Source organism: Octopus sinensis, linkage group LG1 (assembly GCF_006345805.1).
Source record: "Octopus sinensis linkage group LG1, ASM634580v1, whole genome shotgun sequence".
NCBI classification, from domain to species: domain Eukaryota; kingdom Metazoa; phylum Mollusca; class Cephalopoda; order Octopoda; family Octopodidae; genus Octopus; species Octopus sinensis.
The window spans coordinates 195,456,556-195,473,448 of NC_042997.1; the positions used below are offsets into that span (position 1 = coordinate 195,456,556).

Below are 16,893 nucleotides of genomic sequence, written 5' to 3' on the forward strand. Positions count from 1 at the left end.
CAGAACATGATATTAATTGAGTTTTTCGCGAATAATTTTCAAGATGTATTTACAGTGTGAGCAGGAGAAAAGCTTCGTTGAAAAAATAATTTTGTGTTTTGTCCGAGAAATTGATTTGTTCACCCTGAGAAATAATCGTATTCTAGCGCCAGTATTCTAGATAGAGATAATTGAAAGCATATTCCAACAGCCGGTCTCTCGGCCGTGATCGTCTAGAGGTGAGGACCCCACGTTGTGGCCGTGGTAACCCAGGTTCGAATCCTGGTCACGGCAGATCGACTAATTCATTTTTCATACATATTTTTCTCTTTTTATTGATTTTCTTAATATACTGCAATGTAATATCACAGCGACCTCTGTTTAAGTTATTTGTTATATTTTTAGGTTATAAGTTTATATTTCAATGTTTTTCTGAGTGTAAGCACATCTCTAATTTCGCAGTGTGGGCCGGAATATTGCTTTGTTGATAAATTACTTTGCTTTTGTTTTCTCCAAGAAATCGTTTCTTCACACAGGGAAGTAATCCTATCTCCAAGAATTTTAAGTATTTCAATGCAGTAATTGACTGTTCACGCCCAGTAAACAAACTAAGTGCTGCAGAGGAAAATGCGTCCCATACTAGGATTCCACCTGGTCTACGATTCGTAGCTGTTGAAATCCACTCACAGAGGTATCTCTTATTGGTTTTGTGAAGGCAACGTTCTGTGGTACCATTACAAGGCTCAAATCTTGATTCCTCCACTCCAGCTGATTTCTGAAACCAGTCTGAGTCATCGTTACCCTACTTGGCCAAAACAGTGCAACCGCTGCTTAATATTTTTCTAGGTGAACATGTTCCGCCGAGGTCGACTTTGCCTTTCATGTTTTTGTGGTGGAAAATAATAAGTACCAGTTGATCACTGGGGTCGATGTAACTGACTTAGTCCCTTCCTCGAACCTGCTGCCCTTGTGCCAAAATTTGATTCCAATATTTTTCTTGGTGAACTGGCAGAACCGTTAGCAAGCCGGGCAAAGTGCTTAGCAACATTTTGAGTTCAAATTTCGCTAAGGACTATTGGGCTAAGTACCAGTTGAGAAATAGAATTGATAAAATCGACGTACTCCATCCCAGAAAAAATTTAGGCCCTGTGCTTTCTCATGGAAAAGATTATCCTATTAAAAATTGATTTTCCAGAGCATGATATTAATTGAGTTTTTCGCGAATTATTTTCAGATGCTTTTACAGTGTGAGCAGGAGAAAAGCTTCGTTGAAAAAACTACTTTGTGCTTTTGTCCGAGAAATTGATTTGTTCACCCTGGGAAATAATCGTATTCTACTGCCAATATTCTAAATATAGATAATTGAAAGCTTAATTCAACAGCCGGTCTCTCGGCCGTGATCGTCTAGTGGTTAGGACCCCACGTTGTGGCCGTGGTAACCCAGGTTCGAATCCTGGTCACGGCAGATCGGCTAATTTAATTTTCATAGATATTTTTCTCTTTTTACTGATTTTCTTAATATACTGCAATGTAATATCACAGCGACCTCTGTTTAAGTTATTTGTTATATTTTTAGGTTATAATTTTATATTTCAAAGTTTTTCTGAGTGTAAGCACATCTCTAATTTCGCAGTGTGGGCCGGAATATTGCTTTGTTGATAAATTACTTTGCTTTTGTTTTCTCCAAGAAATCGTTTCTTCACACAGGGAAGTAATCCTATCTCCAAGAATTTTAAGTATTTCAATGCAGTAATTGACTGTTCACGCCCAGTAAACAAACTAAGTGCTGCAGAGGAAAATGCATCCCATACTAGGATTCCACCTGGTCTACGATTCGTAGCTGTTGAAATCCACTCATAGAGAGGTGTCTCTTATCGGTTCTGTGGAGACAACGTTCTGTGGTATTATTTCAAGGCTCAAATCTTGATTCGTCCACTCCAGAGGACTTTCTGAAACCAATCTGAGACATCGTTACCACACTTGTCCAAAAAAATGCAACCGGTGCTTAATATTTTTCTAGGTGAACAAGTTCCGCCGAGGTCGACTTTGCCTTTCATGTTTTTGTGGTGGAAAATAATAAGTACCAGTTGATCATTGTGGTCGATGTAACTGACTTAGCCCCTTCCTCGAACCTGCTGCCCTTGTACCAAAATTGGAAACCAATATTTTTCTTGGTTAACTGACAGAACCGTTAGCACGCCGGGCAAAGTGCTTAGCAACATTTCGCCATTTTGAGTTCAAAGTTCGCTAAGGACTATTGGGATAAGTACCAGTTGAGAAATGGAATTGATATAATCGACGTACTCCATCCCAGAAAAAATTTAGGCCCTGTGCTTTCTCATGGAAAAGATTATCCTATTAAAAATTGATTTTTCAGAACATGATATTAATTGAGTTTTTCGCGAATTATTTTCAGGATATGTTTACAGTGTGAGCAGGAGAACAGCGTCGTTGAAAAAACTACTTTGTGCTTTTGTCCAAGAAATTGCATTGTTCACGCTGGGAAATAATCGTTTCTATCACCAATATTCTATATATAGATAATTGAAAACCTAATGCAACAACCGGTCACTCGACCGTGATCGTCTAGTTGTTAGGACCCCACGTTGTAGCCGTGGTAACCCAGGTTCGAATCCTGGTCACGGCAAGTCGGCTAATATACTTTTTATACATATTTTTCTCTTTTTATTGGTTTTCTTAATATACTGCAATGTATTATCGCAGCGACATCTGTTTAAGTTATTTGTATTATTTTTATATATAATTTTATATTTCAAAGTTTTTCTGAGTGCAAGCACGTCACTAATTTTGCAGTGTGGGGGGAGGAATATTGCTTTGTGAATAAATTACTTTGCTTTTGTTTTCTCCAAGAAATCGTTTCTTCACACAGGGAAGTAATCCTATCTCCAAGAATTTTAAGTATTCCAATGCAGTAATTGAATGTTCACGCCCAGTAAACAAACTAAGGGCTGCAGAGGAAAATGCATCCCATACTAGGATTCCACCTGGTCTACGATTCGTAGCTGTTGAAATCCACTCATAGAGAGGTGTCTCTTATCGGTTCTGTGGAGGCAACGTTCTGTGGTACTATTACAAGGCTCAAATCTTGATTCGTCCACTCCAGAGGACTTTCTGAAACCAGTCAGAGTCATCGTTACCACACTTGTCCGAATAAATGCATATGGTGCTTAATATTTCTCTAGGTGAACAAGTTCCGCCGAGGTCGACTTTGCCTTTCATGTTTTTGTGTTGGAAAATAATAAGTACCAGTTGATCACTGGGGTCGATGTTACTGACTTAGCCCCTTCCTCAAACCTGCTGCCCTTGCGCCAAAATTTGAAACCAATATTTTACTTGGTGAATTGACAGAATCGTTAACACGCGGAGCAAAGTGCTTAGCAACATTTCACCCTTCTTCCCATTTTACGTTGAAATTTCACTGAGGATTATTTTAATTTTCATCCTTTTAGGCTGAATAATATAAGTACCAGTTGAGCACTGGAGTTGATAAAATCGACTTACTCCCTCCCAGAAAAATTTCAGGTCTTGAGCCTTTCAGAGAAAGGATTATTTTATTATGTATTACAAATCCATAAAAAAACACCCACAAGAACATTCACAAATAAATCTATTGTTTAATATGGAATAATATATCCATTTCCTCTCTTAAAAAAAACCCATTCCTTTGAACAAAATATCGGATTATTATTTTCTTGCACCAAGAAATATTGCTGTTGTCCCATTCGCGTTTCTGAGTTTTGAGATCGTAAATTTTCTTGTAAGAAGATCATGCCGGGATTAAAAACTAAGCTCTGACAAGTCCACAATACGATATTCAAGGAATTTTCAAAGATCTACTTTTCAGTTGTTTCTGCAGCGTGGAGAAGTGTTGCTGTGTTGAAAAATTACTTTGATTTTAGCTAATTAGAAAATCCCTATAAAAGATGAAAGCAATAACTATACTGGGGAGCATTGATTAATGCCACTTTAACATGGCTGTTCCGTAGAAAGCGACGTTATCGTTAATTGAAGCCGATGGGAACTCCTCCTGCAGCTGGTTATTCGATGCAATCTCCATCCGATATATACTGCAAGCAAGGGAGTGAACCCCTACAATGATAAAACCACGAGATCACCAGACGGCACGGTTACGTCCTTTATGCGGTTATACTCTGTGATGGACTTAGTTCCTTCCCTGAAGTTGCTGGCATTGTACCAACATTCGAACTCAATATTTATATCTGCATTACGTTTCCATCAATTACAACGTCATTCGCTTTTCATAGTTTCCCAAAATTCATCAGAGATGTCAAATTTCTTGTAACAAGATCGTAGCAAATACATGCGAAAATATTCTCTACGTGATTCAAACGTGAGCACTGATTTGTCCAGAAAACGATATTCACTGAGTTTTTCACGAATTATTTTCAGGATGTTTTTACAGTGTGAGCAGGAGAACAGCTTCGCTGAAAAAAATTTTGCGTTTTGTCGGCGAAATTGATCTAATCATTCTGGGAAATAATCATATTCTACTGCCAGTATTCTAGATAGAGATAATTGGAAAGCCAAGCTAGCAGCTGGTCTCTTGGCCGTGATCGTCTAGTGGTTAGGACCCCACGTTGTGGCCGTGGTAACCCAGGTTCGAATCCTGGTCACGGCAATATCAGCTTTTTTACTTTTTCATACATATTTTCCCCTTCGTATTGATTTTCTTAATAGAGTACGATGTGATATGGCAGCGACATCTGTTTAATCGATTTGTATTACTTTTTTATATATAATTTTAGATTTGGAAGTTTCACTAGTCTCGAGCATCACTGCTTTTGCATTGTGGGACGGAATATTTCTTTGTTGATAAATTACCTTGTTTTCGTTTCCTGTAGAAAATTGTTTCTTCACGCTTGGAATTAAACGTATCTCTAACAATGTTAGGTATTCTGATGCAGTAATTGACTGTTCACGCCCTTTAAACAAACTAACAGCTGCAGAGGAAAATGCATCCCATACTAGGATTACACCACGTCTATAATTCATAGCTGTTGAAATCCACTCAGTGAGGGATCCCTTATCAGTTCTGCGAAAGCAACGTTCTGTGGTACTATTACAAATGTTCGAATTCTGATTCATCCATTCCAAAGGACTTTCGGAAACCAGTCTGAATCATCGTTGCCACTCTTGTTCAAAAAAATGCAACTGGTGCTTAATATTTTTCTAGGGTAACAAGTTCCGACAAGGTCGACTTTGCCTTTCATGTTTTTGTGGTGGAAAATAATAAGTACCAGTTGATCCCTGGGGTCGATGTAACTGACTTAGCCCCTTCCCCATACCTGCTGCCCTTGCCCCAAAATTTGAAACCAATATTTTACTTGGTGAATTAGCAGAATCGTTAGCACGCCGAGCAAAGTGCTTCGCAACATTTCGCCCTTCTTTCCATTTCGAGTTCAAATTTCACGGAGGACTATTTTACTTTTTATTCTTTTGGGGTCAATAAAATAAGTAGTATTTGAGCACTGAAGATGATATAATCGACTTACTCCCTCCCAGAAAAATTTCAGGCCTTGTGCTAAAGTAGAAAGGATTAATTTATTGCTTATTACAAATCCATAAAAACCGCCCAGAAGAACATGCAGAAATAAATCTATAGTTTAATACGGATTAGCACATCCGTTTCCTTTCTTGAAAAAAAAGCCCCATTCCTTTGAGCAAACTATCGGATTATTATTTTCTTGCATCAAGCAATATCGTTGTTGTCTCATTCGCATTTCAGAGATTCCCAAGATTCATTAGAGACAGTAGATTTTCTTGTAACAAGATCATGCCAAGTGCACGTCATGATATTCTCTACAGGATTAAAACTGAGCTCTGACATGTCCACAACCCGGTATTCAAGGAATTTTCAAAGATCTACTTTTCAGTTGCTTCTGCAGTGTGGAGAAGTGTTGCTTTGTTGAAAAATTACTTTGATTTTAGCTAATTAGAAAATCTGTATAAAAAGATGAAAGCAGTAACTATACTGAGAAGCAACGTTTAATGCCACTTTAACATGGCTGTTCCGTAGAAAGCGACGTTACCGTTATTTGAAGCCGATGGGAACTCCTCTTGCAGCTGGTTATTTGATGCAATCTGCATCCGATATATATTGCAAGCAAGTAAGTGAATTCTACCATGATCCAGCCACGAGATCACCAGACTACGGTACGACCTCTATGCGGTCATACTCTGTGATGGACTTAGTTCCTTCCTTGAAGTTGCTGGCATTGTGTCAAAATTTGAAAATAATATTTATGTTTACATTACGTTTCCATCAATTACAACGCCATTCCCTTTTCATCGTTTCCATAAACTCGTCAGAGATGTCAAATTTCTTGTAACAAGATCATACCCAATGCATGCGAAAATATTCTCTACGTGATTCAAACGTGAGCACTGATTTGTCCAGAAAACGATATTCACTGAGTTTTTCACGAATTATTTTCAGGATGTTTTTACAGTGTGAGAAGGAGAACAGCTTCGCTGAAAAAAATTTTGTGTTTTGTAGGCGAAATTGATCTAATCACTCTGGGATATAATCATATTCTACTGCCAGTATTCTAGATAGAGATAATTGGAAATCCGAACCAGCAGCTGGTCTCTCGGCCGTGATCGTCTAGTGGTTAGGACCCCACGTTGTGGCCGTGGTAACCCAGGTTCGAATCCTGGTCACGGCAGTATCAGCTAGTTTACTTTTTCATACATATTTTTCTCTTTTTATTGATTTTCTTAATAGAGTACGATGTGATATGGCAGCGACATCTGTTTAATCTATTTGTATTACTTTTTTATATATAATTTTAGATTTGGGAGTTTCACTAGTCTCGAGCATCACTCTGCTTTTGCATTGTGGGACGGAATATTTCTTTGTTGATAAATTACCTTGTTTTCGTTTCCTATAGAAAATCGTTTCTTCACGCTGAGAATTAAGCGTATCTCTAGCAATGTTAGGTATTCTGATGCAGTAATTGACTGTTCACAAACAAACTAACGACTGAAGAGGAAAATGCATCCCGTACTGGGATTCCACCTCGTCTATAATTCATAGCTGTTGAAATGCACTCTGTGAGGGATCCCTTATCAGTTCTGTGAAAGCAACGTTCTGTGGTACCATTACAAAAGTTCAAATTCTGATTCATCCATTCCAAAGGACTTTCGGAAACCAGTCTGAATCATCGTTGCCACTCTTGTTCAAAAAAGTGCAGCCGGTGCTTAATATTTTTCAAGGGTAACAAGTTCCGACAAGGTCGACTTTGCCTTTCATGTTTTTGTGGTGGAAAATAATAAGTACCAGTTGATGCCTGGGGTCGATGTAACTGACTTAGCCCCTTCTTCGAACCTGCTGCCCCTGCGCCAAAATTTGAAACCAATATTTTACTTGGTGAATTAGCAGAATCGTTAGCACGTGGAGCAAAGTGCTTCGCAACATTTCGCCCTTCTTTCCATTTCGAGTTCAAATTTCGCGGAGGATTATTTTACTTTTTATTCTTTTGGGGTCAATAAAATAAGTAGTATTTGAGCACTGGAGATGATATAATCGACTTACTCACTCCCAGAAAAATTTCAGGCCTTGTGCCAAAAGTAGAAAGATTAATTTATAGCTTATTACAAATCCATAAAAAACACCCACAAGAACATGCAGAAATAAATCTATAGTTTAATACGGATTAGCACATCCGTTTCCTTTCTTGAAAAAAAAAAAATTCCTTTGAACAAACTATCGGATTATTATTTTCTTGCATCAAGAAATATCGCTGTTGTCCCATTCGGGTTTCAGAGTTTCCCAATATTTATTAGACAGTAAATTTTCTTGTGAGAAGAACATGCCCAGAGCATGTCATAATATTCTATACGGGATTAAAACTGAGCTCTGACGATATTCAAGGAATTTTCAAAGATCTACTTTTCAGTTGCCTCTGCAGCGTGGAGAAGTGTTGCTGTGTTGAAAAATTACTTTGATTTTAGTTATTAGAAAATCTCTATAAAAGATGAAATCAGTAACTGTACTGGGGAACAATGCTTTATGCCACTTTAACATGGCTGTTTCGTAGAAAGCGATGTAAACGTTATTTGAAGCCGATGAGAACTCCTTCTGCAGCTGGTTATTCGATGCAATCTGCATCCGATATATATTGCAAGCAAGGGAGTGAACCCCTACCATGATAAAACCATGAGATCACCAGACGGCACGGTTACGTTATATGCGGTCATACTCTGTGATGGACTTAGTTCCTTCTTTGAAGTTGCTGGCATTGTGCCAACATTTGAACCCAATATTTATGTTTACATTACGTTTCCATCAATTACAATGCCATTCGCTTTTCATAGTTTCCCAAATTGCATCAGAGATGTCAAGTTTCTTGTAACAAGATCGTACCCAATGCATGCGAAAATATTCTCTATGTGATTCATACTTGAGCACTGACTTGTCCAGAAAACGATATTCACTGAGTTTTTCACGAACTATTTACAAGATGTATTTACAGTGTGAGCAGGAGAACAGCTTCGTTGAAAAAATTATTTTGTGTTTTGTCCACGAAATTGATTTGTCCACCCTGGGAAATAATCGTGTTCTACCGCCAGTATTCTAGATAGAGATAATTGGATAGCTAAACGAGCAGCTGGTCTGTCAGCCGTGATCGTCTAGTGGTTAGGACCCCACCTTGTGGCCGTGGTAACCCAGGTTCAAATCCTGGTCACGGCAGTATCAGCTACTTTACTTTACTTTTTATGTATATTTTTCTCTTAACAGAGTACGACGTGATATGGCATCTGTTTAAGGGATTTGTATTACTGTTAAATATAATTTTAGATTTAGGAGCTTTGCTAGTCGTGAGTTACTTTTGCATTGTGGGACGGAATATTTCTTTGTTGATAAATTACTTTGTTTTTGTTTCCTGTAGAAAATGGTTTCTTCAAGCTGGGAATTAAGCGTATCTCTAACAATGTTAGGTATTCCAATGCAGTAATTGACTGTTCACACCCTTAAAACAAACAACTAACGGCTGCAGAGGAAAATGCATCCCATACTGGGATTCCTCCTCGTCTATAATTCATAGGTATTGAAATCCACTCAGTAAGGGATCCGTTATCAGTTCTGTGAAAGCAACGTTCTGTGGTACCATTACAAAAGTTCAAATTCTGATTCATCCATTCCAAAGGACTTTCGGAAACCAGTCTGAATCATCGTTGCCACTCTTGTTCAAAAAAGTGCAACCGGTGCTTAATATTTTTCTAGGGTAACAAGTTCCGACGAGGTCGACTTTGCCTTTTATGTTTTTGTGGTGGAAAATAATAAGTACCAGTTGATCCCTAGGGTCGATGTAATTGACTTAGCCCCTTCCCCAAACCTTCTGCCATTGGGCCAAAATTTGAAACCGATATTTTACTTGGTGAATTAGCAGAATCGTTAGCACGCAGAGGAAAGTACTTCGCAACATTTCGCCCTTCTTTCCATTTTGAGTTCAAATTTCGCTGAGGACCATTTTACTTTTAATCCTTTTGGGGTCAATAAAATAAGTAGCATTTGAACACTGGAAATGATATAATCGACTTATTTCCACTCAGAAAAAATTCGGGCCTTGTGTCAAAGTAGAAAGGATTAACTTATTGCTTATTACAAATCCATAGAAACACCGACAAGAAAATGCAGAAATATATCTATAGATTAACAAGGAATAACATATCCGTTTCCTTTCTTGAAAAAAAAAAAAATCCCATTCCTGTGAACAAACTATCGGACTATTATTTTCTTGCATCAAGAAATATCGCTGTTGTCCCATTCGCGTTTCAGAGTTTCCCAATATTTATTAGAGACAGTAAATTTTCTTGTGAGAAGATCATGCCCAGAGCTTGTCTTAGTATTGTACACGGGATTAAAAACTGAGCTCTGACGATATTCAAGGAATTTTCAAAGATCTACTTTTCAGTTGCTTCTGCTGCTGTGTTGAAAAATTACTATGATTTTAGCTAATTAGAAAATCTCTATAAAAGATGAAATCAGTAACTATACTGGGGAGCAACGTTTAATGCCAGTGTAACATGGCTGTTCCGTAGAAAGCGACGTTACCGTTATTTGAAGCCGATGGGAACTCCTCCTGCAGCTGGTTATTCGATGCAATCTGCATCCGATATATATTGCAAGCAAGGGAGTGAACTCCTACCATGATAAAACCATGAGATCACCAGACGGCACGGTTACGTCCTATATGCGGTCATACTCTGTGATGGACTTAGTTCCTTCCTTGAAGTTGCTGGCACTGTGCCAACATTTGAAAATAATATTTATGTTTACATTATGTTTCCATCAATTACAATGCCATTCGCTTTTCATAGTTTCCCAAAATTCATCAGAGATGTCAAATTTCTTGTAACAAGATCGTAGCAAATGCATGCGAAAATATTCTCTACGTGATTCAAACGTGAGCACTGACTTGTCCAGAAAACGATATTCACTGAGTTTTTTACGAATTATGTTCAGGATGTTTTTACAGTGTGAGCAGGAGAACAGCTTCGTCGAAAAAATTATTTTGTTTTGTCAGAGAAATTGATCTAATCACTCTGGGAAATAATCATATTCTAATGCCAGTATTCTAGATAGAGATAATTGGAAAGCCGAGCCAGCAGCTGGTCTCTCGGCTGTGATCGTCTAGAGGTTAGGACCCCACGTTGTGGCCGTGGTAACCCAGGTTCGAATCCTGGTCACGGCAGTATCAGCTTCTTTACTTTTTCATACATATTTTCCCCTTCGTATTGATTTTGTTAATAGAGTACGATGTGATATGGCAGCGACATCTGTTTAATCGATTTGTATTACTTTTTTATATATAATTTTAGATTTGGAAGTTTCACCTAGTCTCGAGCATCACTGCTTTTGCATTGTGGGACGGAATATTTCTTTGTTGATAAATTACCTTGTTTTCGTTTCCTGTAGAAAATTGTTTCTTCACGCTTGGAATTAAACGTATCTCTAAAAATGTTAGGTATTCTGATGCAGTAATTGACTGTTCACGCCCTTTAAACAAACTAACAGCTGCAGAGGAAAATGCATCCCATACTAGGATTACACCACGTCTATAATTCATAGCTGTTGAAATCCACTCAGTGAGGGATCTCTTATCAGTTCTGCGAAAGCAACGTTCTGTGGTACTATTACAAATGTTCGAATTCTGATTCATCCATTCCAAAGGACTTTCGGAAACCAGTCTGAATCATCGTTGCCACTCTTGTTAAAAAAAATGCAACTGGTGCTTAATATTTTTCTAGGGTAGCAAGTTCCGACAAGGTCGACTTTGCCTTTCATGTTTTTGTGGTGGAAAATAATAAGTACCAGTTGATCCCTGGGGTCGATGTAACTGACTTAGCCCCTTCCCCATACCTGCTGCCCTTGCCCCAAAATTTGAAACCAATATTTTACTTGGTGAATTAGCAGAATCGTTAGCACGCCGAGCAAAGTGCTTCGCAACATTTCGCCCTTCTTCCATTTCGAGTTCAAATTTCACGGAGGACTATTTTACTTTTTATTCTTTTGGGGTCAATAAAATAAGTAGTATTTGAGCACTGAAGATGATATAATCGACTTACTCCCTCCCAGAAAAATTTCAGGCCTTGTGCTAAAGTAGAAAGGATTAATTTATTGCTTATTACAAATCCATAAAAACCGCCCAGAAGAACATGCAGAAATAAATCTATAGTTTAATACGGATTAGCACATCCGTTTCCTTTCTTGAAAAAAAAGCCCCATTCCTTTGAGCAAACTATCGGATTATTATTTTCTTGCATCAAGCAATATCGTTGTTGTCCCATTCGCATTTCAGAGATTCCCAAGATTCATTAGAGACAGTAAATTTTCTTGTAACAAGATCATGCCAAGTGCACGTCATGATATTCTCTACAGGATTAAAACTGAGCTCTGACATGTCCACAACCCGGTATTCAAGGAATTTTCAAAGATCTACTTTTCAGTTGCTTCTGCAGTGTGGACAAGTGTTGCTTTGTTGAAAAATTACTTTGATTTTAGCTAATTAGAAAATCTGTATAAAAAGATGAAAGCAGTAACTATACTGAGAAGCAACGTTTAATGCCACTTTAACATGGCTGTTCCGTAGAAAGCGACGTTACCGTTATTTGAAGCCGATGGGAACTCCTCCTGCAGCTGGTTATTTGATGCAATCTGCATCCGATATATATTGCAAGCAAGTAAGTGAATTCTACCATGATCCAGCCACGAGATCACCAGACTACGGTTACGACCTCTATGCGGTCATACTCTGTGATGGACTTAGTTCCTTCCTTGAAGTTGCTGGCATTGTGTCAAAATTTGAAAATAATATTTATGTTTACATTACGTTTCCATCAATTACAACGCCATTCCCTTTTCATCGTTTCCATAAACTCGTCAGAGATGTCAAATTTCTTGTAACAAGATCATACCCAATGCATGCGAAAATATTCTCTACGTGATTCAAACGTGAGCACTGATTTGTCCAGAAAACGATATTCACTGAGTTTTTCACGAATTATTTTCAGGATGTTTTTACAGTGTGAGAAGGAGAACAGCTTCGCTGAAAAAAATTTTGTGTTTTGTAGGCGAAATTGATCTAATCACTCTGGGATATAATCATATTCTACTGCCAGTATTCTAGATAGAGATAATTGGAAATCCGAACCAGCAGCTGGTCTCTCGGCCGTGATCGTCTAGTGGTTAGGACCCCACGTTGTGGCCGTGGTAACCCAGGTTCGAATCCTGGTCACGGCAGTATCAGCTAGTTTACTTTTTCATACATATTTTTCTCTTTTTATTGATTTTCTTAATAGAGTACGATGTGATATGGCAGCGACATCTGTTTAATCTATTTGTATTACTTTTTTATATATAATTTTAGATTTGGAATTTTCACTAGAATCGAGCATCACTCTGCTTTTGCATTGTCGGACGGAATATTTCTTTGTTGATAAATTACCTTGTTTTCGTTTCCTATAGAAAATCGTTTCTTCACGCTGAGAATTAAGCGTATCTCTAGCAATGTTAGGTATTCTGATGCAGTAATTGACTGTTCACAAACAAACTAACGACTGAAGAGAAAATGCATCCCGTACTGGGATTCCACCTCGTCTATAATTCATAGCTGTTGAAATGCACTCTGTGAGGGATCCCTTATCAGTTCTGTGAAAGCAACGTTCTGTGGTACCATTACAAAAGTTCAAATTCTGATTCATCCATTCCAAAGGACTTTCGGAAACCAGTCTGAATCATCGTTGCCACTCTTGTTCAAAAAAGTGCAGCCGGTGCTTAATATTTTTCTAGGGTAACAAGTTCCGACAAGGTCGACTTTGCCTTTCATGTTTTTGTGGTGGAAAATAATAAGTACCAGTTGATGCCTGGGGTCGATGTAACTGACTTAGCTCCTTCTTCGAACCTGCTGCCCCTGCGCCAAAATTTGAAACCAATATTTTACTTGGTGAATTAGCAGAATCGTTAGCACGTGGAGCAAAGTGCTTCGCAACATTTCGCCCTTCTTTCCATTTCGAGTTCAAATTTCGCGGAGGATTATTTTACTTTTTATTCTTTTGGGGTCAATAAAATAAGTAGTATTTGAGCACTGGAGATGATATAATCGACTTACTCACTCCCAGAAAAATTTCAGGCCTTGTGCCAAAAGTAGAAAGATTAATTTATAGCTTATTACAAATCCATAAAAAACACCCACAAGAACATGCAGAAATAAATCTATAGTTTAATACGGATTAGCACATCCGTTTCCTTTCTTGAAAAAAAAAAAATTCCTTTGAACAAACTATCGGATTATTATTTTCTTGCATCAAGAAATATCGCTGTTGTCCCATTCGGGTTCAGAGTTTCCCATATTTATTAGACAGTAAATTTTCTTGTGAGAAGAACATGCCCAGAGCATGTCATAATATTCTATACGGGATTAAAACTGAGCTCTGACGATATTCAAGGAATTTTCAAAGATCTACTTTTCAGTTGCCTCTGCAGCGTGGAGAAGTGTTGCTGTGTTGAAAAATTACTTTGATTTTAGTTATTAGAAAATCTCTATAAAAGATGAAATCAGTAACTGTACTGGGGAACAATGCTTTATGCCACTTTAACATGGCTGTTTCGTAGAAAGCGATGTAAACGTTATTTGGAGCCGATGAGAACTCCTTCTGCAGCTGGTTATTCGATGCAATCTGCATCCGATATATATTGCAAGCAAGGGAGTGAACCCCTACCATGATAAAACCATAAGATCACCAGACGTCACGGTTACGTTATATGCGGTCATACTCTGTGATGGACTTAGTTCCTTCTTTGAAGTTGCTGGCATTGTGCCAACATTTGAACCCAATATTTATGTTTACATTACGTTTCCATCAATTACAATGCCATTCGCTTTTCATAGTTTCCCAAATTGCATCAGAGATGTCAAGTTTCTTGTAACAAGATTGTACCCAATGCATGCGAAAATATTCTCTATGTGATTCATACTTGAGCACTGACTTGTCCAGAAAACGATATTCACTGAGTTTTTCACGAACTATTTACAAGATGTATTACAGTGTGAGCAGGAGAACAGCTTCGTTGAAAAAATTATTTTGTGTTTTGTCCACGAAATTGATTTGTCCACCCTGGGAAATAATCGTGTTCTACCGCCAGTATTCTAGATAGAGATAATTGGATAGCTAAACGAGCAGCTGGTCTGTCAGCCGTGATCGTCTAGTGGTTAGGACCCCACGTTGTGGCCGTGGTAACCCAGGTTCAAATCCTGGTCACGGCAGTATCAGCTACTTTACTTTACTTTTATGTATATTTTTCTCTTAACAGAGTACGACGTGATATGGCATCTGTTTAAGGGATTTGTATTACTGTTAAATATAATTTTAGATTTAGGAGCTTTACTAGTCGTGAGTTACTTTTGCATTGTGGGACGGAATATTTCTTTGTTGATAAATTACTTTGTTTTTGTTTCCTGTAGAAAATGGTTTCTTCAAGCTGGGAATTAAGCGTATCTCTAACAATGTTAGGTATTCCAATGCAGTAATTGACTGTTCACACCCTTAAAACAAACAACTAACGGCTGCAGAGGAAAATGCATCCCATACTGGGATTCCTCCTCGTCTATAATTCATAGGTATTGAAATCCACTTAGTAAGGGATCCGTTATCAGTTCTGTGAAAGCAACGTTCTGTGGTACCATTACAAAAGTTCAAATTCTGATTCATCCATTCCAAAGGACTTTCGGAAACCAGTCTCTGAATCATCGTTGCCACTCTTGTTCAAAAAAGTGCAACCGGTGCTTAATATTTTTCTAGGGTAACAAGTTCCGACGAGGTCGACTTTGCCTTTTATGTTTTTGTGGTGGAAAATAATAAGTACCAGTTGATCCCTAGGGTCGATGTAATTGACTTAGCCCCTTCCCCAAACCTTCTGCCATTGGGCCAAAATTTGAAACCGATATTTTACTTGGTGAATTAGCAGAATCGTTAGCACGCAGAGGAAAGTACTTCGCAACATTTCGCCCTTCTTTCCATTTTGAGTTCAAATTTCGCTGAGGACCATTTTACTTTTAATCCTTTTGGGGTCAATAAAATAAGTAGCATTTGAACACTGGAAATGATATAATCGACTTATTTCCACTCAGAAAATATTCGGGCCTTGTGTCAAAGTAGAAAGGATTAACTTATTGCTTATTACAAATCCATAAAAACACCGACAAGAAAATGCAGAAATATATCTATAGATTAACAAGGAATAACATATCCGTTTCCTTTCTTGAAAAGAAAAAAAATCCCATTCCTGTGAACAAACTATCGGACTATTATTTTCTTGCATCAAGAAATATCGCTGTTGTCCCATTCGCGTTTCAGAGTTTCCCAATATTTATTAGAGACAGTAAATTTTCTTGTGAGAAGATCATGCCCAGAGCTTGTCTTAGTATTGTACACGGGATTAAAAACTGAGCTCTGACGATATTCAAGGAATTTTCAAAGATCTACTTTTCAGTTGCTTCTGCTGCTGTGTTGAAAAATTACTATGATTTTAGCTAATTAGAAAATCTCCATAAAAGATGAAATCAGTAACTATACTGGGGAGCAACGTTTAATGCCAGTGTAACATGGCTGTTCCGTAGAAAGCGACATTACCGTTATTTGAAGCCGATGGGAACTCCTCCTGCAGCTGGTTATTCGATGCAATCTGCATCCGATATATATTGCAAGCAAGGGAGTGAACTCCTACCATGATAAAACCATGAGATCACCAGACGGCACGGTTACGTCCTATATGCGGTCATACTCTGTGATGGACTTAGTTCCTTCCTTGAAGTTGCTGGCACTGTGCCAACATTTGAAAATAATATTTATGTTTACGTTATGTTTCCATCAATTACAATGCCATTCGCTTTTCATAGTTTCCCAAAATTCATCAGAGATGTCAAATTTCTTGTAACAAGATCGTAGCAAATGCATGCGAAAATATTCTCTACGTGATTCAAACGTGAGCACTGACTTGTCCAGAAAACGATATTCACTGAGTTTTTTACGAATTATGTTCAGGATGTTTTTACAGTGTGAGCAGGAGAACAGCTTCGTCGAAAAAATTATTTTATGTTTTGTCAGAGAAATTGATCTAATCACTCTGGGAAATAATCATATTCTAATGCCAGTATTCTAGATAGAGATAATTGGAAAGCCAAGCCAGCAGCTGGTCTCTCGGCTGTGATCGTCTAGAGGTTAGGACCCAACGTTGTGGCCGTGGTAACCCAGGTTCGAATCCTGGTCATGGCAGTATCAGCTAGTTTACTTTTTCATACATATTTTTCTCTTTTTATTGATTTTCTTTATAGAGTACGATGTGATATGGCAGCGACATCTGTTTAATCT

At 38.0% G+C, this 16,893-nt stretch overlaps 6 non-coding genes across 6 annotated transcripts; all 6 read left to right on the top strand.

Annotated features, from left to right (window-relative positions):
• Positions 1–201: 201 nt before the first annotated feature.
• On the top strand, positions 202–273 carry Trnah-gug. Its single transcript has one exon. It is a non-coding gene; the product is annotated as a tRNA-His (tRNA).
• A 1,099-nt stretch (positions 274–1,372) lies between these two features.
• Trnah-gug lies at positions 1,373–1,444 on the top strand. Its single transcript has one exon. It is a non-coding gene; the product is annotated as a tRNA-His (tRNA).
• Positions 1,445–4,567: 3,123 nt separating this feature from the next.
• Trnah-gug lies at positions 4,568–4,639 on the top strand. Its single transcript has one exon. It is a non-coding gene; the product is annotated as a tRNA-His (tRNA).
• A 1,975-nt stretch (positions 4,640–6,614) lies between these two features.
• On the top strand, positions 6,615–6,686 carry Trnah-gug. The gene has a single exon. It is a non-coding gene; the product is annotated as a tRNA-His (tRNA).
• A 6,008-nt stretch (positions 6,687–12,694) lies between these two features.
• Trnah-gug lies at positions 12,695–12,766 on the top strand. The gene has a single exon. It is a non-coding gene; the product is annotated as a tRNA-His (tRNA).
• A 1,951-nt stretch (positions 12,767–14,717) lies between these two features.
• On the top strand, positions 14,718–14,789 carry Trnah-gug. Its single transcript has one exon. It is a non-coding gene; the product is annotated as a tRNA-His (tRNA).
• The last annotated feature ends 2,104 nt before the right edge of the window (positions 14,790–16,893 follow it).